This window comes from Dama dama, chromosome 20 (assembly GCF_033118175.1).
Source record: "Dama dama isolate Ldn47 chromosome 20, ASM3311817v1, whole genome shotgun sequence".
NCBI classification, from domain to species: Eukaryota; Metazoa; Chordata; class Mammalia; order Artiodactyla; family Cervidae; genus Dama; species Dama dama.
In genome coordinates, this window is record NC_083700.1 from 22081270 (window position 1) to 22100667 (window position 19398).

Here is a 19398-nt window from a genome sequence, read left to right on the forward strand (position 1 = left end):
TCATCAAGAAAGCTGAGCGTCAAAGAAAATGATGCTTTTGAACTGTGGTGTTGGAGGAGACTCTTTTTTTTTTTTTTTTTTTTTTTTGGAGGAGACTCTTGAGAGTCCCTTGAACTGCAAGTAGATCCAACCAGTCCATCGTAAAGGAAATCAGTTCTGAATATTCATTGGAAGGACGGATGCTGAAGCTGAAGCTTCAATACTTTGGCCAGCTGATGCAAAGAACTGACTCACTGGAAAATCCCCTGACGCTGGGAAAGATTGAAGGCAGGAGGAGAAGGGGACGGCAGGGGATGAGATGGCTGGGTGGACTTGAGTTTGAGCAGGCTCCGGGAGTTGGTGATGGACAGGGAAGCCTCGCGTGCTGCAGCCCACGGGGTCGCAAAGAGTTGGACACGACTGAGCGACTGAACTGAATGCCTGTTACGTGACTCCTCTTGGGTGTTTTCTCAAAAGAAATATACGGACTTAAATTTCTTGTCAAGCATTTTTACGGTTTGTGTTCTTCTTTGACTGTGGAGCCAGGAAGGCTTCAGTTCAAATTCCTGCTTTCGGATCCCACTCACGGACTGACTTGACAAGTTACTTAACCTTTCTGTGTCTCAGGTTTCTCATATGTGAAATGAGGATGATGACGTGATACAAGCCTTTTGAAAGGATTAAGTGAGTAAACCCATTTAAAGCTTGTAGACCATGCCTGGGCACATGGCACTTTGCGTGTCTTCATTGGGTGTAAGCTCTTGCATTTTGGGAGCAACACTGCATGAAGATTGGGTGTGATTTTATTTGTTACTGACACTTTTCAGTGACTACGAACCTTCCTAGAGAGATGAAAGCAGTGACCTCCTGGGCTGAGAGGGTCTGCCAGTCTACTAGCTCGAGTGATCAGCCCATCAGAGGGGGAAATAATGGGCCGATTGCTTGCTTCGAGAATGCCCCCCCCCCAATTTATGGTTTTACTGTGGAAAACATTCCTACACATGACACAAGACCCAGAATTTTATGAGTGATACATATAATTACACAAACGTTTAAGTTGGAAACACAAGCAGTGAGCTTTACTCATATAATGTGTACGTATATATAATATACAGTTATATATGCCCCAAAACTTGTTATATATATAATATACAGTTATATATGCCCCAAAACTTGTAATGGGAAAAAGTAGACCCTGATCCCATCCCACATTTCTTCAAAGAATAAACACTTTAAGGTCAGGAAACCGACTGGCTGTTTATCTCCTTATCTCTAAATAAATACTGATGCTCCGATTTTCCGGTTTCCCACCCCAGATGCTGCAGACCGGCCTGAAAAGGGGAAAGTGGAGTGTGCGCGGGTTCCCTGCCGGCCAGTCATCCCCAAGGCAGCCACCGGGACTTCCGCTCACCTGCAGACCCACACAGCCCACCTCACCGCTCCACACGGAACCGCCAACGGAACTTTGCCAGAACAATTGCCAGGCCAGCAGCTTTGCGATTCGGGGTGAACCGGGTTCCCGGACATTTCAGTGAAGGGTGGCAGCTGCTCCAGAGTGAGGCGCTCGCTGTGGTCGCCCCAACCCAGGGACCGCCCCGCCGCGGCACCCGCCCACTCCTCTCCCTTCCAGTCCCTTTCTCCCTTCGGGCTCATCCTCTGTCCTCTCCTGCTCTTGCCCTTCCGGCGACCTTTTCGCCGGCCTTACCTGTTTCTTTGGAGGAGGAAATGGCAACCCACTGCAGTATCCTTGCCTGGAGAATCCCATGGACAGGGGAGCCTGGCGGGCTACAGTCCATGGGGTTGCAAAGAGTCGGACATGACTGATCACAGAGGACGCAGGCACCCCTTTCTTTTCCCGTCCTCCAAAGACAGCTGCGTCATTGAGTCCTTCGTAACCGCTGAAAAGTTCCAAATTACAAGCCTCGGAGAGATGCTCCTTAGCACCGCGAAGGGAACACCTTAATAAGCTATTCAGGTCCATCACGGGCCTCATCCGTGTTTTTCTCCCACGCAGTAGAGGACACAAGTGTTTCCATCCGCTCACGTCGTGGGGTGTCTTCTCGGTGGAGCAGAGTCTCGGCAGGACGAAGGGGGCCCGGCCGGGGGTGCGGACTCCGAGCGGCCCGTCTCCCCTTCGGTCCGCAGCAGCCTGGCCGGGCGGCCGTGGGTCAGGGACCTGGGGTCTCCTCAGACGCCGGAATCCTCTTTCGGGCTGAGCTTGGGACCAAAGGACGCGATTTCCAGGAGTGAAGGTTCAAACCTTGGCCGAACAGCGGCTTTGCGTGCCCAGCGGAGACTTAGGAGCGAGAAACTCAGAATAAAATCAAAATAAACTGGGATAGGGTCAATAACAATTCGGAATAATAGAGAACCTGACTAAAACAGAGTTCTTCCCAGTCAGGTCTGGAACCCTGGATGGACCCGAAAGCTGCCGTCCTGGCTGATCAGTGACATCGCAGGCCCTCCCCGCCACCATTTACTCCCAGGGACGACCGTGCAGTTACACGCCGTGCGGTGCGAAGCCCCCTCGCGGGGCGGGACTCCGTGAGCTCAGCCTCTGCCTTTTACGCCAGACACCCAGGGGACCCGACGAGGGGGCGGCACTGGCGGGGTCACTGCGCCCCTGGGCGGGGGTTGGAGGGCAGAGGAGGGGCCGGGCTCTGGTGGGCAGGGGTGGGCACAGCCGCCCGCGTCCAGCGAGGACGCCCCGGGTCGGTCCCACACCTGTCCGCCGTGTCCGTGAGAACCACGCCGCTGGGGGTCGCGGGAGCCGGAAGGCAGGTCCTATTAGGGGAGTAAAAAGTGTGCCTCTTCTAACTAGGCAGAAAGGTCCCACCGAGATTTGAACTCGGATCGCTGGATTCAGAGTCCAGAGTGCTCACCATTACACCATGGAACCCCCTCGGGAGCCACCTGGCCTCCGCCGGCAGAGAACCGTATCCGCTTCTTTAGCCTCCAGACGTCCCACCCATAAGCTCAGGGCAGTTCTTCTAAGGCCCTGAGGAGACTCCAATACCGTTGACTCCCGCAGGTGCTCATCCCTCTTGCTTTCTCTCTGCTCCTCTCCTTTGATCGATGCAGCTCACTGTCACCTCAGAAAATGAGGTGAAATCCACTTTGGGTTTTGTGCCAGGGAGGACCCCCTTAGCTCTCCATCACCAACCACATAGTCTGCCTAGGTTAACCAGAGTGTCCCATCTTGAGGTAAAATTTCTGCAAGTAAGAGTGTTATTTTCCTTTTCTTTGCCTTCACCCTTTTCCCATCATAGCCCAGAGGGGGCAGACGGTTGTCAGGGCAGGAGGCGGGGTTTCCTGGGTCCCTTAGTTTCCTCATAGGGCTGATTACACTCCTAAGCCGCCCCCGCCTCTTACGTGTAACATATAAAGCGTGTCAGCGGTGGAGTGGGAGTGGAGGCAGGAGAACGCTTCTTCTTCATATATTTCTGATTTGGAGAGGGGTAAGTTCTTCTCACAAGAGGCGTCTATTTGTTAGATTTGCCATGTAAGTAAGAATAACTATTTACATAAAACAGTCGGACAAACCAGCTATACTCACCTAAAAGTGAAGTCAGTGTCACTCAGAGAGTGTCCAACTCTTTGTGACCCCACAGACTGTAGCCCGCCAGGCTCCACTGTCCAAGAGAGTCTCCAGGCAAGAATACTGGAGTGGGTGGCCATTCCCTTCTCTAGGGGATCTTCTGAAATCAGAGGTTTAACCCGGGTCTGTTGCATTGCAGGCAGATTCTTTACCTGCCGGCCCACCAGGAAAGCCCCATACTCACCTGGGGTGACTGAAGATCAACCACATGTCGTGGAGGACACGAGACAGGGCTCTGACACTTAGGCAGTCACAGACTCTTTGATCAGGTCGGTCAAGTCAGTTTCTCTCCCATTTCTTAACATATCAAACCCAGAAATTGCAGTTTTAAAAAAGGCGTACAAATATCAAGGTACCCAAGAGCACTGATTGCTGAATCATAGAGGATGCACATCCAAGTTGTCTTAAGTACAGACAGTATTTATGTGCACAAAATACCACCACACTAAATATTTACATGTAGAGTAGATATAAATCCTATCATGGCTCCGAGTAATAATCTTTTACTTCTTCATCGTATCCTAAAACTGTTTCTTCCCTAATCCGATACACAGAACAGAAAAAAATGGCACCTGTTTTTAGCCGGCCAAAACACAGAGTCAGAAAGAAGCCCAGTGTTGCCTGGAGACGTATTTTGTTCCCAGAGGCTGGACAGAGGTTGACTCAAGGAGGAAGGAGGCAAAGGGGAGGCGGGAGGCTCTTGTTATGAGGAGGAAGTTCACAGCTCCAGGGTGAGAAGATGAAACTTCTTGGAAACTCAAGATGTTGAGTGGTAACGAACAGCACAAAGTGCTCCACCAGGAGAACTTGAAGAAGGGTCAAGGTTTATGGGTACAAGGACCTGAAACGGACTCTGACTGATATAGGAAGAAAAGAACGCCCTGGGTTTTCTCGTTACCACCACGCTGGCGCTGCTTAGAGCCCGGCGGCCGTTAGCTCGGCTAGCTAACACGGTTAGCACGTGTCCCGGGAAACCATCGGGTGAGAAGGGCTTTTAAAAATGTGGGAGGAAAGAGCCAAAAGCTGAAGATGGCCCGATATCACCGGTCTTCTTAGCGCTACTGTGGCCAGATTTTAGTTTGGAACAATTTGAGGTTATTGAGGGCAACGGCGGGTGGCAGAAATCAGACTCGGTGGAAATCTAGGTTGGCTCCAGTTGAAACAGCTTGAACGGGGTCCCTGCGACCCACCTTCTGCACCAATTACGAGAGCGATGACGTCGAAGTGAGTGGGTAGAAATGAGAAGACCCAGAGTTCCCATCTTTCCTGCCCTGCTCCTCTCCATCTGCACTCTGCCTTGACCTATCCATGGGACCCCTCAAGGCATGCCAGGTACTTCCTCCAAGACCGATTTAGGGACAGGCCTTGGATATCCTGAAGCGCCTTTACATGGAGCACAAAGATGATGATGATGATGATGTGTCTGCTGCCAAATGGACGAGCAGCTTCTGGGGTCACAGCTGGATAGAGGAGGATGAGCGAGGACTCCGGGACGGGGACCGCCGCGGATCGCAAGACGCCAGTTACAGGAAGAGCTGCCTGCCCTGCCCGTTCCCTGTGCTTCCCAGAGTGCTGTCGTCTGTCAGCCATCCTAGGAGGGATTCTGCCGCCGCTGCTGCTGCTAAGGCGCTTCGGTCATGTCCGACTCTGTGCGACCCCATAGACGGCAGCCCGCCAGGCTCCGCCGTCCGTGGGATTTTCCAGGCAAGAGTACTGGAGTGGCTGCCACTGCCTTCTCCAAGAAGGTATTCTTATGAGGGCCTGGGATTTCGATGCCACACTCCTGTGCGGGATCACAGACAGTGCTCAGGGGATGGGTCATTCAGGGAGCCGTTGGGATCAAAAGGAAGATCCCATTCCAAAATTCAGTCATTTCCAGACTCCTTTGAACGGCAACTGTGCTTTAGAACCTGACGTTCCGTCTCTTTGGGACCTGAGAGCAGAAAGGAGAGAAATGAGAGAGAACGCCGGTTTCTGGAAGTGAGGTCTTGCAAGAAAGTGGAGGAAGAAAGGAGCTCTAGGAAGGAAGGGCATGGAGAAGCGTACCTGTCCACCCGGTCTGAAAAAGTGCTCAAATAACCCTTTGCTTCCACACCACGACTACCACGACGACGCTGCTGTCTTTCTTGAGCCCCAATTCACCAGACCCAGGAACGGTACCTGTAAGAGGGTCTACAGATGCTGAGTGACTCAGGTGGGTGGTTGATTCAGCTGCTCCCCAAGGCAGCTTGCATCATACCCCACTTGCTTTTCAGAGTATGATCTGCTCTGTTGCCCTTGTAGGGGAATAAAGAGAATAAACGGTATTTTAATAGAATAAAGTTATTCTTGAAAAGGCAAAGAGAGCTATTTAAAGAGCCACCCACACATCTTCACCAACCCTTCTTCCACATCAGCCTCACAAATAATCTTAAATAAAAGTCATTGGTGTGACTCGAAAAAAAGAAAAAAGAAAGAAATCCCTGGAAAGCATGTTGAGAGATCACAAAATGGCCAGGAAACCTGGAGAACCAGACTCTCACAAGGGGCAAGGACAGAATCAGGTGAGGTTAGAACTGGGATGGGTGGAGATGTGTGTTCTTCCCATTTCCTCCAGCCTGCACATCCGTCCCTGACCTGCAAGCAGAGAACTGGCGATGAAGGGCAGCCCAGCTACAGCAGAGCAAACCGCAAGAGCCTTTGTCTTGATACTGTTTACAGAAAATCTAGAAGCAGCAAGCTAATTCAAGGTGAAATAAAGAAGGGTAAGGGTTTATCAAAAGATTCTGAGGATAGTGACAACACTATTTATGATTTCTCTGCGTTTAACATTAGACCCAGTCGTTTCTAAACCCAGGCATACCTGAGAACAAGAGAATGAAGTAGAATGCTCTCATGGCTCCCATTTCACAGCAGAAAGAAGGGAAGCACAAGAAGTTGTCTTTAATTTGCCTAAGGCCACAAAAAGTGAAGTCGCTCAGCCATGTCTGACTCTCTGGGACCCCATGGACCGTAGCCCACCAGGCTCCTCCATCCATGGAATTTTCCAGGCAAGAATGCTGGAGTGGGCTGCCATTTTCTTCTCCAGGAGATCTTCCCGACCTAGGGATCAAACCTGGCTCTCCCTCATTGCAGACAGATGCTCTACCATCTGAACCAGCAGGGAAGCCCCTAAGGCCACATAAGGACAGAACGATTTTTACAACCCAGAATGTGTGCACCTGAGCACAGCTTAGTCGGGTCTTTCTTCTCAAAAGTGGGTGTGTCAAGATTTCTCCGCTGTAGGGATGGGAAGAAGACCAAGAAGAGGAGAGAAGGCAAGAGAGGGAGGAGGGGAGGGTAGAAGCACGAATTCTTTTATTCTCTCCTTCCTCCCCTCTCCTTCTGCCTCCTTCATTCTTGGGTTTGCCGGCCCTCTCCCTCCTCCCCCACTCTGCTACCAGACTGAAGCAATGCTCACCGCTGGGGATCCTGGCCCCAGTCTCCTGGGAGGTCTCAGTGCGCTCCCCCCAAACCCGCCTTCCCCGCTTGGTCTTCGCCCTTTCCCGCTCCCAGGTGGACCCCACAGAACGCAGCCTACCCAGCTGGGCGCTCCACCCGGCAGGCAGTGCTCCGGAGACCTAGCCCTTGCCCGCCCAAAGGGGTGCTGCGAAATCCAAAGCCCGGGATAAAGGCTTTTAAAACAGAACTGTTCACTTCGAAAACTATTCTGTATTTCCATTCTCAGGGGTCTTCATGGGACGAAGGGCAAAAGACGACAATGTACTCATCCAAGTCCTGAAGCGCCCCAGCGAGTGCCAGACTCTGTCCTGGGCGTGCTGACACAGGGCAACCATCTCCGCGACCTGTGTGCTTAGTCGCTAAGTCCTGTCCGACTCTTTGCGACCCCATGGACTTAGCCCGCCAGGTTCCTCGGTCCATGGGGATTCTCCAGGCAAGAATACTGGAGTGGGTTGCATGCCCTCCTCCAGGGGATCTTCCCAAACGAGGGATTGAACCCCGGTGTCCTGCACTGCAGGCGGATTCTTACCGTCTGAGCCCCCAGGGAAGCCCACTCTGGTGGAAACCGCCTGGTGGACACAGGAAAGCGAAGCACAACCTCGGTCCCGGAGGCCTTTGCCAGGGGGGGCAAACTCTCATTCCTTGGGTGTAGGGGAGGAAACGGGAAGGGCCATCATGGGAGCCCACCGGGTGTTCAGCTGTCCTTGGATCTATTTCGGTTCAGGCCCGGAAGGATCGAGCCCTGGATGCCGGTTTCTCCGGGGGCGCTGGCATCTGTGGCGGGTATGGGACAGGGAAATGGCACTGTTTCTCTGGGGGACAGAGCGCTCACCCTGGGAATGCGTTAAGTGTCTACTCCATACGGAGTCCAAAAGCATCGCGTACTGCTGTCTCTGTGGCGCAATCGGTTAGCGCGTTCGGCTGTTAACCGAAAGGTTGGTGGTTCGAGCCCACCCAGGGACGGTGCGGTGACATTTTAGACAACACCAAAGAGACTCCCTTTTGCCAGGAGGACACCGGAGAAGTGCTGCGGCGAACCGGCTTGCGGAGAAAGAGCGCAGGAGTCAGGTGCAAAGGGGCAGCGGGGAGGGCGGCTCCCGGGTGGACTGGGAGCCTCGGTCATTCCTGAGAGCCCGGAGCGCTGACCGCCGGCGCCGTGGAAAGGGCCACCGAGGCGCGGGTCCGCAGCGCGGGAGGGGCGGCGTCCACACCGCTGGGCTGCGGGGTCTCCTGGGCCTCGAGCGCCCCCAGTCCCCGCCTCCTGCGGCTTCCGGGAGCTGGGGAGTCGGCGGGGGCGACCCCTGAACTCAGGCTGCGCAGCTGAGGGTCTGAGGATTCTGCGTTGGGTGCGGGACCCCGAAGGCAGCCTGTGGGGGCGCGAGGGTCCTCACTTCAGGGGAGAGGAGGAACCCTAAAGCAGGGCCCTCGGGGGCCGCCGTCTCCGTGCCTGAGAGAGCTAGGGGCGTCAAGGTCCCTCTTTCAGAGTTAAGAGTCGGTGGTGTGGATAGGGGTGGCGGGACCTCGGGATTTCATGGATACTGTCTTGCAGTAGAAATTGTCCCGTTTCCGTAGTGTAGTGGTTATCACGTTCGCCTCACACGCGAAAGGTCCCCGGTTCGAAACCGGGCGGAAACAGAGCGCCTCGTTCTCTTTTTCCCGAGATGTGCGTTTTCATTGGCAAAACCGACAGGCGCGAAAGGCCCGGGGTGAGGCAGGGGACGCAGCTGTAGGAAGAGTTGGTGACCACCTGGAAGTTTATTCAGCTCGGAGAGGCCCCGGAGCCAGGGCAGAGATCTGGAGGTGGATGGATCCGCTCATCACCCGCCACTCATCACCGAGCCTGACTCCAAAGAAAACCCGAGGTTCACGAAGGGAGCAAGACCTGGGCTCGGCAGCACGCCGCGCTAGAGCGAGAGCAGGAGGGACCCAGCCCGCTACTCTGTGTCCTTGCCCCGGAGCAAAAGCGACACCCCGGACAGGAGAGGCGAAGGCCGATGAGCGGCGGGGGCAGGGCTGGGAGCCTCGCACACAGCCCTGGGCCGCTGCGACATTTCCTTTCCAGCTTTCTGACTTTCTGAAGGGTCATCTTGCACTCACCTTTCACCTGGAGAAGCTAAATAGCCATTTTTGTCTACAGCTCCCTGGTGGTCTAGTGGCTAGGATTCGGCGCTTTCACCGCCGCGGCCCGGGTTCGATTCCCGGTCAGGGAAAGCCTTCTTTCTTCCAGCGTCTGCACTCACACAAGTCTCTCTCTTCCTGCCCACATCGGAACTGTATTTTGCTTAAAGGTCCAACGCAGAACATTTCTGCACAGAGTTTCTAAATGCCGCTGAGTCCCCGCCTCAGGGTCCTGGACCTCAGACTGGCTGTTGGAGCTCAGATGCCATGAACAGCCTAGGCTGGTCAGCTCTGGCCTCCACTCTTTTCTCCTGGCATGGTAAACCCAGAGTCTTACTTAACAGAGTTTCCATTCAAAGAGAATGTGAGGCTTCAGTTCCAAAAATTCATTAAACACCCAAAGCAAAAGCTTTTCTAAGATACCAAAAGTTTGCAAGAATACCAACATCCTATATTCTGTACCTAAGTGCCCAGGTGGCATCACATTCTTTCTTTATGTAACAGTTATGACATCACTTGGTAGTAAACCATGCGGATATCTCAGGATTGTTCCTTTCCTTTGGCGCCCCTCTCAAAGCTAACTTCCCTGGGACCTGTCTTCCAAGGCCAGGGAACAGCTTTACCGTCCAGAAGAGGGCCCTCTTGGCCCTTGGGGAACCTGAAATCTGTTCTCTTCTGGGTTGCTCAGTCCTTTTGAACTTTTTGCCAGCCCTTGTAGCATTCCTCTGTCCATGGGATTCTCCAGGCAAGAATACTGGAGTGGGTTGCCATTTCCTTCTCCAGGGGATCGTCCCAGCCCAGGTCTCCTGTATCTCCTCATAGAGATTCTTTACCTTCTGAGCCACCAGGGAAGCCCAAAACAAACAAGACCACGTTGCATTGGCCGGGAATCGAACCCGGGTCTCCCGCGTGGGAGGCGAGAATTCTACCACTGAACCACCAATGCCGCTCTAGAGGGGAAGTCCGCAACGACTGCCTAGTTGCAGTTCTATTCAGCTCTTTCTCAAGCGCGGGCCACTCATGCCGTTTGTTCCCAGGACGGTCTAGGCTTTCATCCTCCGCCCTCCGCGGCACCGGCTGCCCTCTGCCTCCTGAGGGTTGCTTTGGCGGGCAATCAGGTGTGCTCTGGCTCCGTCTGAGTGGTGGAACCGCCTGCTGCTCGTGCTCACTGGCTCAGCCTTGTCCAACTCTTTGCGACCCCTTGGACTCTCGCCCACCAGGCCCCTCTGTCCATGGGACTTCCACGCTCCTTTGCTAGAAACCCGTCGAGGCAGTGCAGCTGCCCCCTTGGCTCTTGCCTGGTTCCCTGTGCCCTGCACGGAGCATCAAGTGTTCTGTCAGGACACAGGGGTGAAGAGTCCTTCCCTGTGGTTGGAGGCTGAGAGAACCAGATGGGAAATGCTGCGAAGGGAGGGGCATATTCTCAAAAGCTTTCCAGAGCTGCTGTGTGGCTGCGCTCGGTTGGGTGGCTGCCCTGTGACAATAATGCTTAGTCTTGTGTTCTGGCCTGGACCCAGTCCCAGGTCCACTCTGAATTCAAGCACAGAGGCACCCTGCTTTCCCACACATACGTCGTTCTGCCTCTCTCCAAAGCGGAGTTCTGAACCACCCTTTCTATCTCAGTGACTAGCAACCATATGGGTCATTTTTTTTTTTTTTTTCCTTTAACTTGATTTTGCTGAAATGTAACTCAGGAATATAAAAAAGGTTTAGCTTTAGATAAGTTAGTGCTCTCCATGCTACAAACAAGAATAACATTCAAGTTGATAATAAGGATGAAGCTCGAATCCTTTTACACTCCTGAAAATTCTAATAATTGATGTATAATTACATAGAAAATATTTGTCCTGTCACGCTCCCAGCGATGATTCCTGGTCATGCACCACACTGCTTTAATAATTTTGGTCTAAAAACTACTTCATGGCAACTTTCAGATTTATTATTATTTATAAAGTTTAAAATTATGTATCTCAGTAAATTAAATATATCATATAATACCTTTTAAATCAAGATTCAGTCTTTTGATTCTCGAAATCATAGTGATGTAATAATTCCCCTTTCAATTTGGGGTAAATGTTTTTAGGTCTCATCTAATATGTGATTCTAAGCAGCATTTATCAGCCACGATTCAGCTCAAATTTCGATTTTAAGATCTATCATTAACTTTAAGTTCTTTGACGGATATTAAATTGGTTGAATTAATGTATAATATTTGCCTGGAGAATTTCTAAATAATGCTGCCCATATTTTTATAGAGTATACATAGAAGGGCTATAGCTTAACAGCTTAAGAGGATGTGTGGGTACCTTTAGCAGATGTTCCTGAATGTAGCCATAATGTCACTTGAAGATGAGTACAACGCATGGACTCTCTAAGCTAAGTAAGGACCTGTTGCTTACCTGAGGTACTCCTTTATTTTAAAAAAAAATTCCTGGTTCTTAGTTACCTGCCTTCTAGATCTCAAGTCACCCATTTTCCCATGTGCTATGTAATTCTTTTTTTACTCAGTGCTGGGGTCCTTACGCGCTGGCAGGCAGATGAACCCGAGAAGAACATGACAGGTTGTTCTCCTGCTGTGATTCTTATTTGTCTCTCTGTGTGTGTGTCTTATTTTTGATGCCTCTTGGTGTGAATGCACCAAGGAGTGGGACCTTGACTTTGCTCCTGATACAGCAGTTTTCCAGGAGAAGGGCCTGGTACCTGGTGAGCACCTAGTAACTGTGCTTCCTGACTGAAGGACTCCTAATGCACAGTTCCAGAAAACTGGTGAGGAGGGCAGAAAATGGGTAAGATCCACAGCAGCCTAGAGTATAAGGGACAGAGAGAGGCAGAAGGGCATACACTCCAAGGGGGAAAGAGAAGGGCAGAGGGAAATGTCCTAGAACCTAGAGACATCCTCGACTGAGTATGGAAAATCCAAAGAGCTCTTGTTTCCTCGTGAGCTTCAACTGAGGAATCAGTGGAAGGCGAACCAGGAACTCTCAGGATCCAGGTTTGCACAAGATATATTATCGGTGCAGGATTCTGTAGCTTGTACCCATTTGTCTCAAATGAGATAATTTTTGCAGATGTAGCCACGTACGGTTGAGATATCATTCGGAGACAAGTCTCAGGCTTGCAACTGCACCGGTAAATTGGAGGGAGACCCCTCATTAGATTGTATGCATCCAACCTAAGCCAAAATACAACTCATAAAGGGGAGGTAAGACGATAAATGTCTGGAACCAGTGAGTCTTTTTTTTCTTTAAACTCCTGTAATCCATAAGCTGCTCTGCAAGAAGCTCTCCAGAGTCATTCTGGCTGGTCTTCTCTGGAGCGAATTGCTGGGTCACCACTATAAACACTTACAATTATTAGAATACTTTCCGATCAGCTTGGAAGTTTAGCTGCTGAATATGTGTGATCTCTGGGAGATGAACACATTGTCTTTTCATTGTACCTCCCGCTAAGCTGAGTCAGTAGGGCACAAATTCCTTTGTTAGAGTAACAGACATGTGTATTGACAATTTCTTGTGATAGCAAGACCATGAAGAAAAAGACTCTTTCCTTGAGTTGGCAAAATACATTGGAATATAAATTAGAACATCTATTTAGGGAAAACTAAGAACATACAAGGGATGCCTTCAGTTTCCAGTGAAGGTGCAGTGACAGAAATCAGACTAACCCTCCTTCCCAAATCTCACTCTCCCCCTTTGAGCCACTCCCAAAGGAACAAAAAGACAAAGAGCATGAAATACTAGCTTCTAAGCCACTGAAAATCAGGCTTTAGCAAAGGATAGCAAGCCCTGAGAGGTGACAAGCAAACAAGATGAGTCTTGCCATGGGCCCAGCTTCCTGCTTTCAGTGAGTTCCCAGGCTGGGCACCAAGAGGAGGATTTGAGGTCAATCCACTGGGCTCAAGAAGCTGAGTGTTGGTGGAGAGCAAGGCAGCTAGAGTTCACAGGACAAAGATCCAGTGATTGTTATTTGCAATGCAGAAGTAGAGATACAGATGTAGAGAACAAAGGTATGGATATCGAGGGGGACAGGGGAGTTGGAGGAATTGGGAAGTTAGGATTTACCTATATGCGCTACTGATGCTATGTATACAGTAAATAACAAAGGGGAACCTACTCTATGGCATAGCAAACTACTGGATGCGCTGTGGTTACCTAAATGAGAAGGAAATCCAAAAAAGAGGGGATATATGTATATGTATAGCCGATTCACTTTGCTATTATCACAACATCGTAAAACAGCTATACTTCAATAAAAGTTAATAATAAAAGAAAGAAACATGAAGAAAGGTCCAGTGATGAGAGAGAGTGGGAGACAGAGAGAACGCTGGGATATGAAAGGGTCTCCCTCAAGTACTCAGCAGGGTAACGATTGGGGAATCCTTATGAAAAAAGTGCCTGCGGCCAAGGAAAGAAAGTTTTAAAAAGATCCTAGTGCAATGCCTGCTGCTCACACAGGACAAGCAATTGTATTCGATCCCCCCAGACAGAACGACTCCTAACTCATGGGCCATTGGGAAGAACATTCAGAAGACTCTTGTTACAGTATTGGGAATAAGCAGCTCTAGACTAACCTACCTAAAAAATCATGAAAGGAAGATCCAAAGGGATCAAACCATTTATAAGTCGCTCGAATGTACCCCAGATAAAACTCAAGAAGATTCGTAGGAATACCAAAATAGCCAGTGCCCCAAATGAGAAACTCTGACCACGCTTGGGCTCCAATCAAAGGATGTCAGTCATGCAAAGAGGCAGGAAAATGACAGGTAAGAAGGAGATGGATGAATGAATGAGTCAATCAAATTGAACCAGAAGGGACACAGTGTAAAAATCTGCAGAGAAGACTTTAACAGTTATCATGACGGTATACATATGTCCAAAATGTCAATTAGAAACGTAGAACATACAAAAATGGCAAAAAGAAATCAAACTTTAGAGCTGAAAACTGTAACATCCAATGCAATAAATTCACCGGATTGAAGAGCAGATTAGACATGGCAGAAAACAACAAAAACAAGATTATGGAACACAAAGCAATGAAAAACTGTTCACAATATCCAAATGGAAACTCACTGTCAAAATAAAATGCTTTTAATGAACATACTGTCACTGAACACTTGTTTTTCAGTTACTAACTCGTGTTTGACTCTTTGTGATTCCATTGACTGCAGCACTCCAGGCCTCCCTGTCCCTCCCTATCTCTCAGAGTTTGCCCACGTCCGTGTTCATTGAATCGGTGATGCCATCCAACCATCTCATCCTCTGTTGCCCTTTTCTCCTTCTGCCTTCAACCTTTGCCAGCATCAGGGACTTCTCCAAGGAGTCTGCTCTTCTCATCCGGTGGCCAAAGTATTGGAGTTTCAGCATCATCCTTCCAATAAGTATTCAGGGTTGATCTCCTTTAGGATTGACTGGTTTGATCTCCTCGCCATCCAAGGGACTTGCAACAGTCTTCTCTAACACCACAGTTCAAAAGAATCAATTCTTCAACATTCTGCCTTCTTTGTCATCCAACTCTCACATTGGTACATGACTACAAGAAAGAGCATAGCTTTGACTATATGGACCTTTGTGGGCAGAGTGATGTCTTTGCTTTTTAATGCACTGTCTAGGTTTGTCATAGCTTTCCTTCCAAGAAGCAAGTGTCTTCTAATTTCATGGCTGCAGTCACCATCTGCAGTGACTTTAGAGCCCAGCAACAGAAAATTTGTCACTGCTTCCACATTTTCCCCTTCTATTTGTCATGAAATGATTGGGCTGGTTGCCATGATCTTAGTTTTTTTTTTTTTTTTTTTAATATTGAGTTTTAAGCTGGCTTTTTCACTCTCCTCTTTCACGCTCATCAAGAGGCTCTTTAGTTCCCCTTCGCTTTCGGTCATTAGACTGGTGTCATCTGCATACCTGAGGCTGCTGATATTTCTCCCAGCAATCTTGATTCCAGCTTGTAACTCATGCAGCCTGGCATTTCCGTCACATAAACAGGGTGACGGTAAACAGCCTAGTTGTACCCCTTTCTCAATTTTGAACCAGTCAGTTGATCCGTATGAGGTTCTAACTGTCGCTTCTTGACTCGCATACAGGTTTCTCAGGAGACAGGTAAGATGTTCTGGTATTCCCATCTCTTTTAGAGTGTTCCACAGTTTGTTATGATCCGCACAGTCAAAGGCTTTAGTGTAGTGAAAGAAACAGGAGTAGATGTATTTTCTGGAATTCCCTTGCTTTGTCTGTGATCCAGCGAATGTTTGCCATTCGATCTCTGCCTTCTCTGCCTTTTCTAAACCCAGCTTTTACAGCTGGAATTTCTCGATTCAAATTGAACGCTGAAGCCGAGCTTAAAGGACTTTGAGCATAATCTCACTAGCATGGGAAGCGAGCACAATTGTCCAGTACTTTGAACACAATTTAGCACTGCCCATTGAATGGTAGCACATCATTGAAAGACCTGATACATGGGTGACTGATGCTCCTGAAAATACCGAGGGACGAGAAACAGTTTTTGGAGGAACAATGTCAGATAATTCCAATCATAGTAAAGATTAAAAACCCACCGACCCAAGGAGCCAAATGGACAAAATGAATGAGCACGACAGCATGGAAAAAACACATCTAGTCCCATCGTAATTAAAGTGCTCAAAGCCATTGAGAAAGCATATAGTCCCTGAGGGACCAGAGGAAAAAGACCAGGTACATATAGAAACAGAAGTACACATGTCAGATCTCATCAGAAGCATAGAAGTGAGGGACTTCCCGGGTGTTGGATTCCTGGTTGGAGAGCTAAGACCCCACAGGTCTCATGGCAAAAAAAAAAAAGAAAAAAAAAAAAATCAAACATGAAACAGAAGCCATACTGTAACAAATGTAATAAAGACTGAAAAGAGAGAGAAGAGGAGAGAGATACATGGAACTTATAAGACAGTGGAGCAGCCTCTTCAAAGAACTGAAGCCAAAAAAGTCAAGGTGGAATTCTATCACTACCCACCTTCAGAGTCCTTCAATGTGAAGGTGAATAATGACCATTACAGACATACAAATGCTGAAAGACTTCATCATCAGCAGACCCACGATACAAGGAATGCTAAAGGAATCCTTCAGGAAGAACACCACCAGATGGAAATCTGGATGTACGCCCAGGGATGAAGGAAAAGAGAAATGGTATCTGTATGAGGAAAATAAAAGATTTTTAATATAAATCTCTATAGAAATATGTGACTGATTACAAAACAGAACAGTGCATTTGCTACATGCTCGGCAAAGGAGAAACATAAACAAATAACGGTTACTGGTTTCACTGCTTCAGGAAAGTCTGGACTCCCAGTGACCTGGCAAACCTCCTGTGCACCTAAGACGCAGGACAGGAGGGTAGCGGTAGAGGAGCCCTTTTGCCGTTCCCGGAGAGGTTGCGCAGCGGAGAAAGAACCACAACCCTTCTGAGTGTTTCAAGGAAGGCTTTCCCAAGGTGTGTTTAGAACAACCAACCTTTCCGTGAACAGCCAAAGGCACTAATAGATGGCGCCCCAGAGACACGCTCAAGGAAGGTACTTCTCATCCCCACGGATGGGTAATTATCCCCTTCCACGGCCGGGGGAGCCACACACACTTGCGAGGGCAGAAACGCGCCAGAGAGGCCCCGGGCCGGAGCCGCGGGGGCCAGAGGGAGGCTGAACGCCGGGTGGGCCCCGACTGGTTCTTTCGGTTCTTTGCTCCGCCTGCACCCGACCGACCGTCTGCACCGCTGGTGTTGCCCTCCCTCGGCTCGGCCGCGGTCGGTGGGGCGGGAGCCGGAAGCAGCGAATGGGAAAGGTCGATCCAAAGGGACGAATGCGAAGAGCTGGAAAAGAAGCCGGCGAGGTGGGGACGAGGACAGGCAGGCTTCCCAGAAGGAACGTGCCGGATCTGGGGAGATGAGAATTGGTGTTTGGTTTGATTTTGTTTCATTTTGTCATAATATATCAGAATTGAGAGAAAGAGCGGGGAAACCGATGATCGAGCATGAAAGACAGAAAACGAATACTCGTCGTTTCCAAGAATAAAGCAGCGTATAACTGCGATGGAAATCATTTTCCCTCAAAGGACGTACATTAAAGGGCGTTCTCATCGCTTGGTATGTGGCACGCCGTGATCGTATAGTGGTTAGTACTCTGCGTTGTGGCCGCAGCAACCTCGGTTCGAATCCGAGTCACGGCAGGGCATCCGTGTTACACGTGGCATCTGACTTCTTTTTCTTCAACACGGTAATGGTCTATACTGGGTTCTCCAACATGGGACCGCCCATTCTATCCAAAAAGAAACTTATTAAGGTGTATTCACAGGACAAGATGCACAAATCATTAATGAACAGCTATTTGATCTGTAATAATCACCAAGATTAAGAGGTACAAAATTTTTTATCAACCAAGTATGGAAGATACGCTTTGATACATCGATGAAGCACTCTGATACATTTTCCAGGTAATGCCTATCCATCCCCTGCTACTTTAAATGGTTGAGTTTGTCCTTTCCTCAATTCACCAGAATGACTATAGACATTTTACTATCTAGGGATTATCAAGCAGAAATTCTGAAGTCAATTTTACCCTAGTAGGGAAACCACAGAGGTCAGAACGCCGGGATGACAACAGACAAGACTTCGCATTGGAGAAAGCACCTTCAAGATCACGTAACTCTGCTGCCAGCTAACTATAAGCATGGGCTCCTCGGGCCACCATCTTTCACTCAGGGTTGCCCTCCTCCCCTCTCCCACCCTTACCAAATCACTCTCTGCAAAGTAATTCTAGCAAAGATCTCCCAATCCTCCTGCCCCTCCCCACACAGACAGAGCACACACTCTCACCCACCAGACTCACCGCCTTTCATCAGCTCTTCTGGAACCACAAACACGCACAGCCAGTTGTTGCTGCCTCTGCAGGCTTAGTCCACACCCCTGGCCCCCATCCACCAGCCCCACTCCCTCGCTCACCTCTTGCTCTACTCTGGACATAACATTTGTCCTCTAACAGGTCTTCTGAGCGAGTTTCCCAAGCAAAAGGGAAAACGTGTCCACTGCCTGGTAGAGACCTCGGGGATTCCAAACAACAGCAGCTGGAGAGTCAGGTCATTTCCCTGGATCACCATCGTATTGATATTCTGATGTTGATTTTTACGTGAACCATCTGCTTACGCTGCTGATGACAGTTTTCCCTTTATGGTAGTGAGATGAATTGGCTATTCAAAGTACTGGGTGGGGGGAGGGGAGGGGGGAGGGAATGAATGTGAATGAATAGGTTGAAAGTGAATATTTTAAAAACCTGTTCTGCACTTGCTCAACTGAAAGCGGGTGGAGATGGTAAAAACCTGGGAGGCTGGGCATGTCCACTATTGCTGGGCCAGTCATTGGATCTAACCCTGTCCACTCTGGGAATACCCTGAGCCTGGGTCTCTGTCTCTGAGAGACACTGAGGAAAATCCACAGCACCTGGTTCCCTTTTCCTGTGAAGCCTAAGCCAGGGATCACAAAGGTAATATTTTAATGACCAGACGTTATAAGAAAAGACTCTTGACATATTTACTCGTTTGGAAAATAAACGTCATACGTATAAAGAGATCTCATTACACAGCCTCCAGCATGACTGCTTTTTTAAACATTCCTACACTAAATGCTGACAAATGTGGAGCAATTGCATCTGCACTAGTCAGTTCAAAATCATTCCAGAAGACTGTTGGCAGTTTCTAATAAAGTTAGTCTTGTACCTACTTCATGACCCAGCAATTGTAATACTTCTATGAATGCACAAATGTACAAAAAGTTGGTATAGAAAATTCATCAAGAACACCAGTTAACACCAAAAAATCCCAACAAAATTACTCCAATAATACCAAAATTAATGAGATATCCATAACACTTTGAATATGTTTAACAAACAAAATGTTGCACGAAAGCAAAGTCAGTTACCAAAAATGTAGCTTCCTTCATTTGAATTTCAAGAGCAGGCAACAGTACACTATTGCAGTAGACCTCAGAATAGTAATAAAAGAAGCGATCTAGTGTAGGAATTGCCTAGAAAGTGGCACAAATGACATTTCAAGGATGGGGGAAATTTTCTACAATTTGATCTGGGTGCTGATTACATTTGCAAAAATTCAACAAACTGTGCCTATAGTTCAATGATTTACTGTTTCTGTAAAAATCAGTGGCTGGTGGATGGAAAGGAACTGGTCTAAACCATGATGACTAGTTTGCATTTTATTGCA

General features: G+C 49.0%; 6 non-coding genes and 1 pseudogene across 6 annotated transcripts; 5 read left to right on the forward strand and 2 right to left on the reverse strand.

The window, feature by feature from the left end:
- Positions 1-2806: 2806 nt before the first annotated feature.
- On the reverse strand, positions 2807-2878 carry TRNAQ-CUG (transfer RNA glutamine (anticodon CUG)). The gene has a single exon. It is a non-coding gene; the product is annotated as a tRNA-Gln (tRNA).
- Positions 2879-4966: 2088 nt separating this feature from the next.
- LOC133074496 (leukemia NUP98 fusion partner 1-like) lies at positions 4967-7180 on the forward strand (annotated as a pseudogene).
- A 766-nt stretch (positions 7181-7946) lies between these two features.
- TRNAN-GUU (transfer RNA asparagine (anticodon GUU)) lies at positions 7947-8020 on the forward strand. Its single transcript has one exon. It is a non-coding gene; the product is annotated as a tRNA-Asn (tRNA).
- A 599-nt stretch (positions 8021-8619) lies between these two features.
- TRNAV-CAC (transfer RNA valine (anticodon CAC)) lies at positions 8620-8692 on the forward strand. Its single transcript has one exon. It is a non-coding gene; the product is annotated as a tRNA-Val (tRNA).
- A 503-nt stretch (positions 8693-9195) lies between these two features.
- Positions 9196-9267, forward strand: TRNAE-UUC (transfer RNA glutamic acid (anticodon UUC)). The gene has a single exon. It is a non-coding gene; the product is annotated as a tRNA-Glu (tRNA).
- A 783-nt stretch (positions 9268-10050) lies between these two features.
- TRNAG-CCC (transfer RNA glycine (anticodon CCC)) lies at positions 10051-10121 on the reverse strand. Its single transcript has one exon. It is a non-coding gene; the product is annotated as a tRNA-Gly (tRNA).
- A 7162-nt stretch (positions 10122-17283) lies between these two features.
- Positions 17284-17355, forward strand: TRNAH-GUG (transfer RNA histidin (anticodon GUG)). Its single transcript has one exon. It is a non-coding gene; the product is annotated as a tRNA-His (tRNA).
- Positions 17356-19398: the final 2043 nt, after the last annotated feature.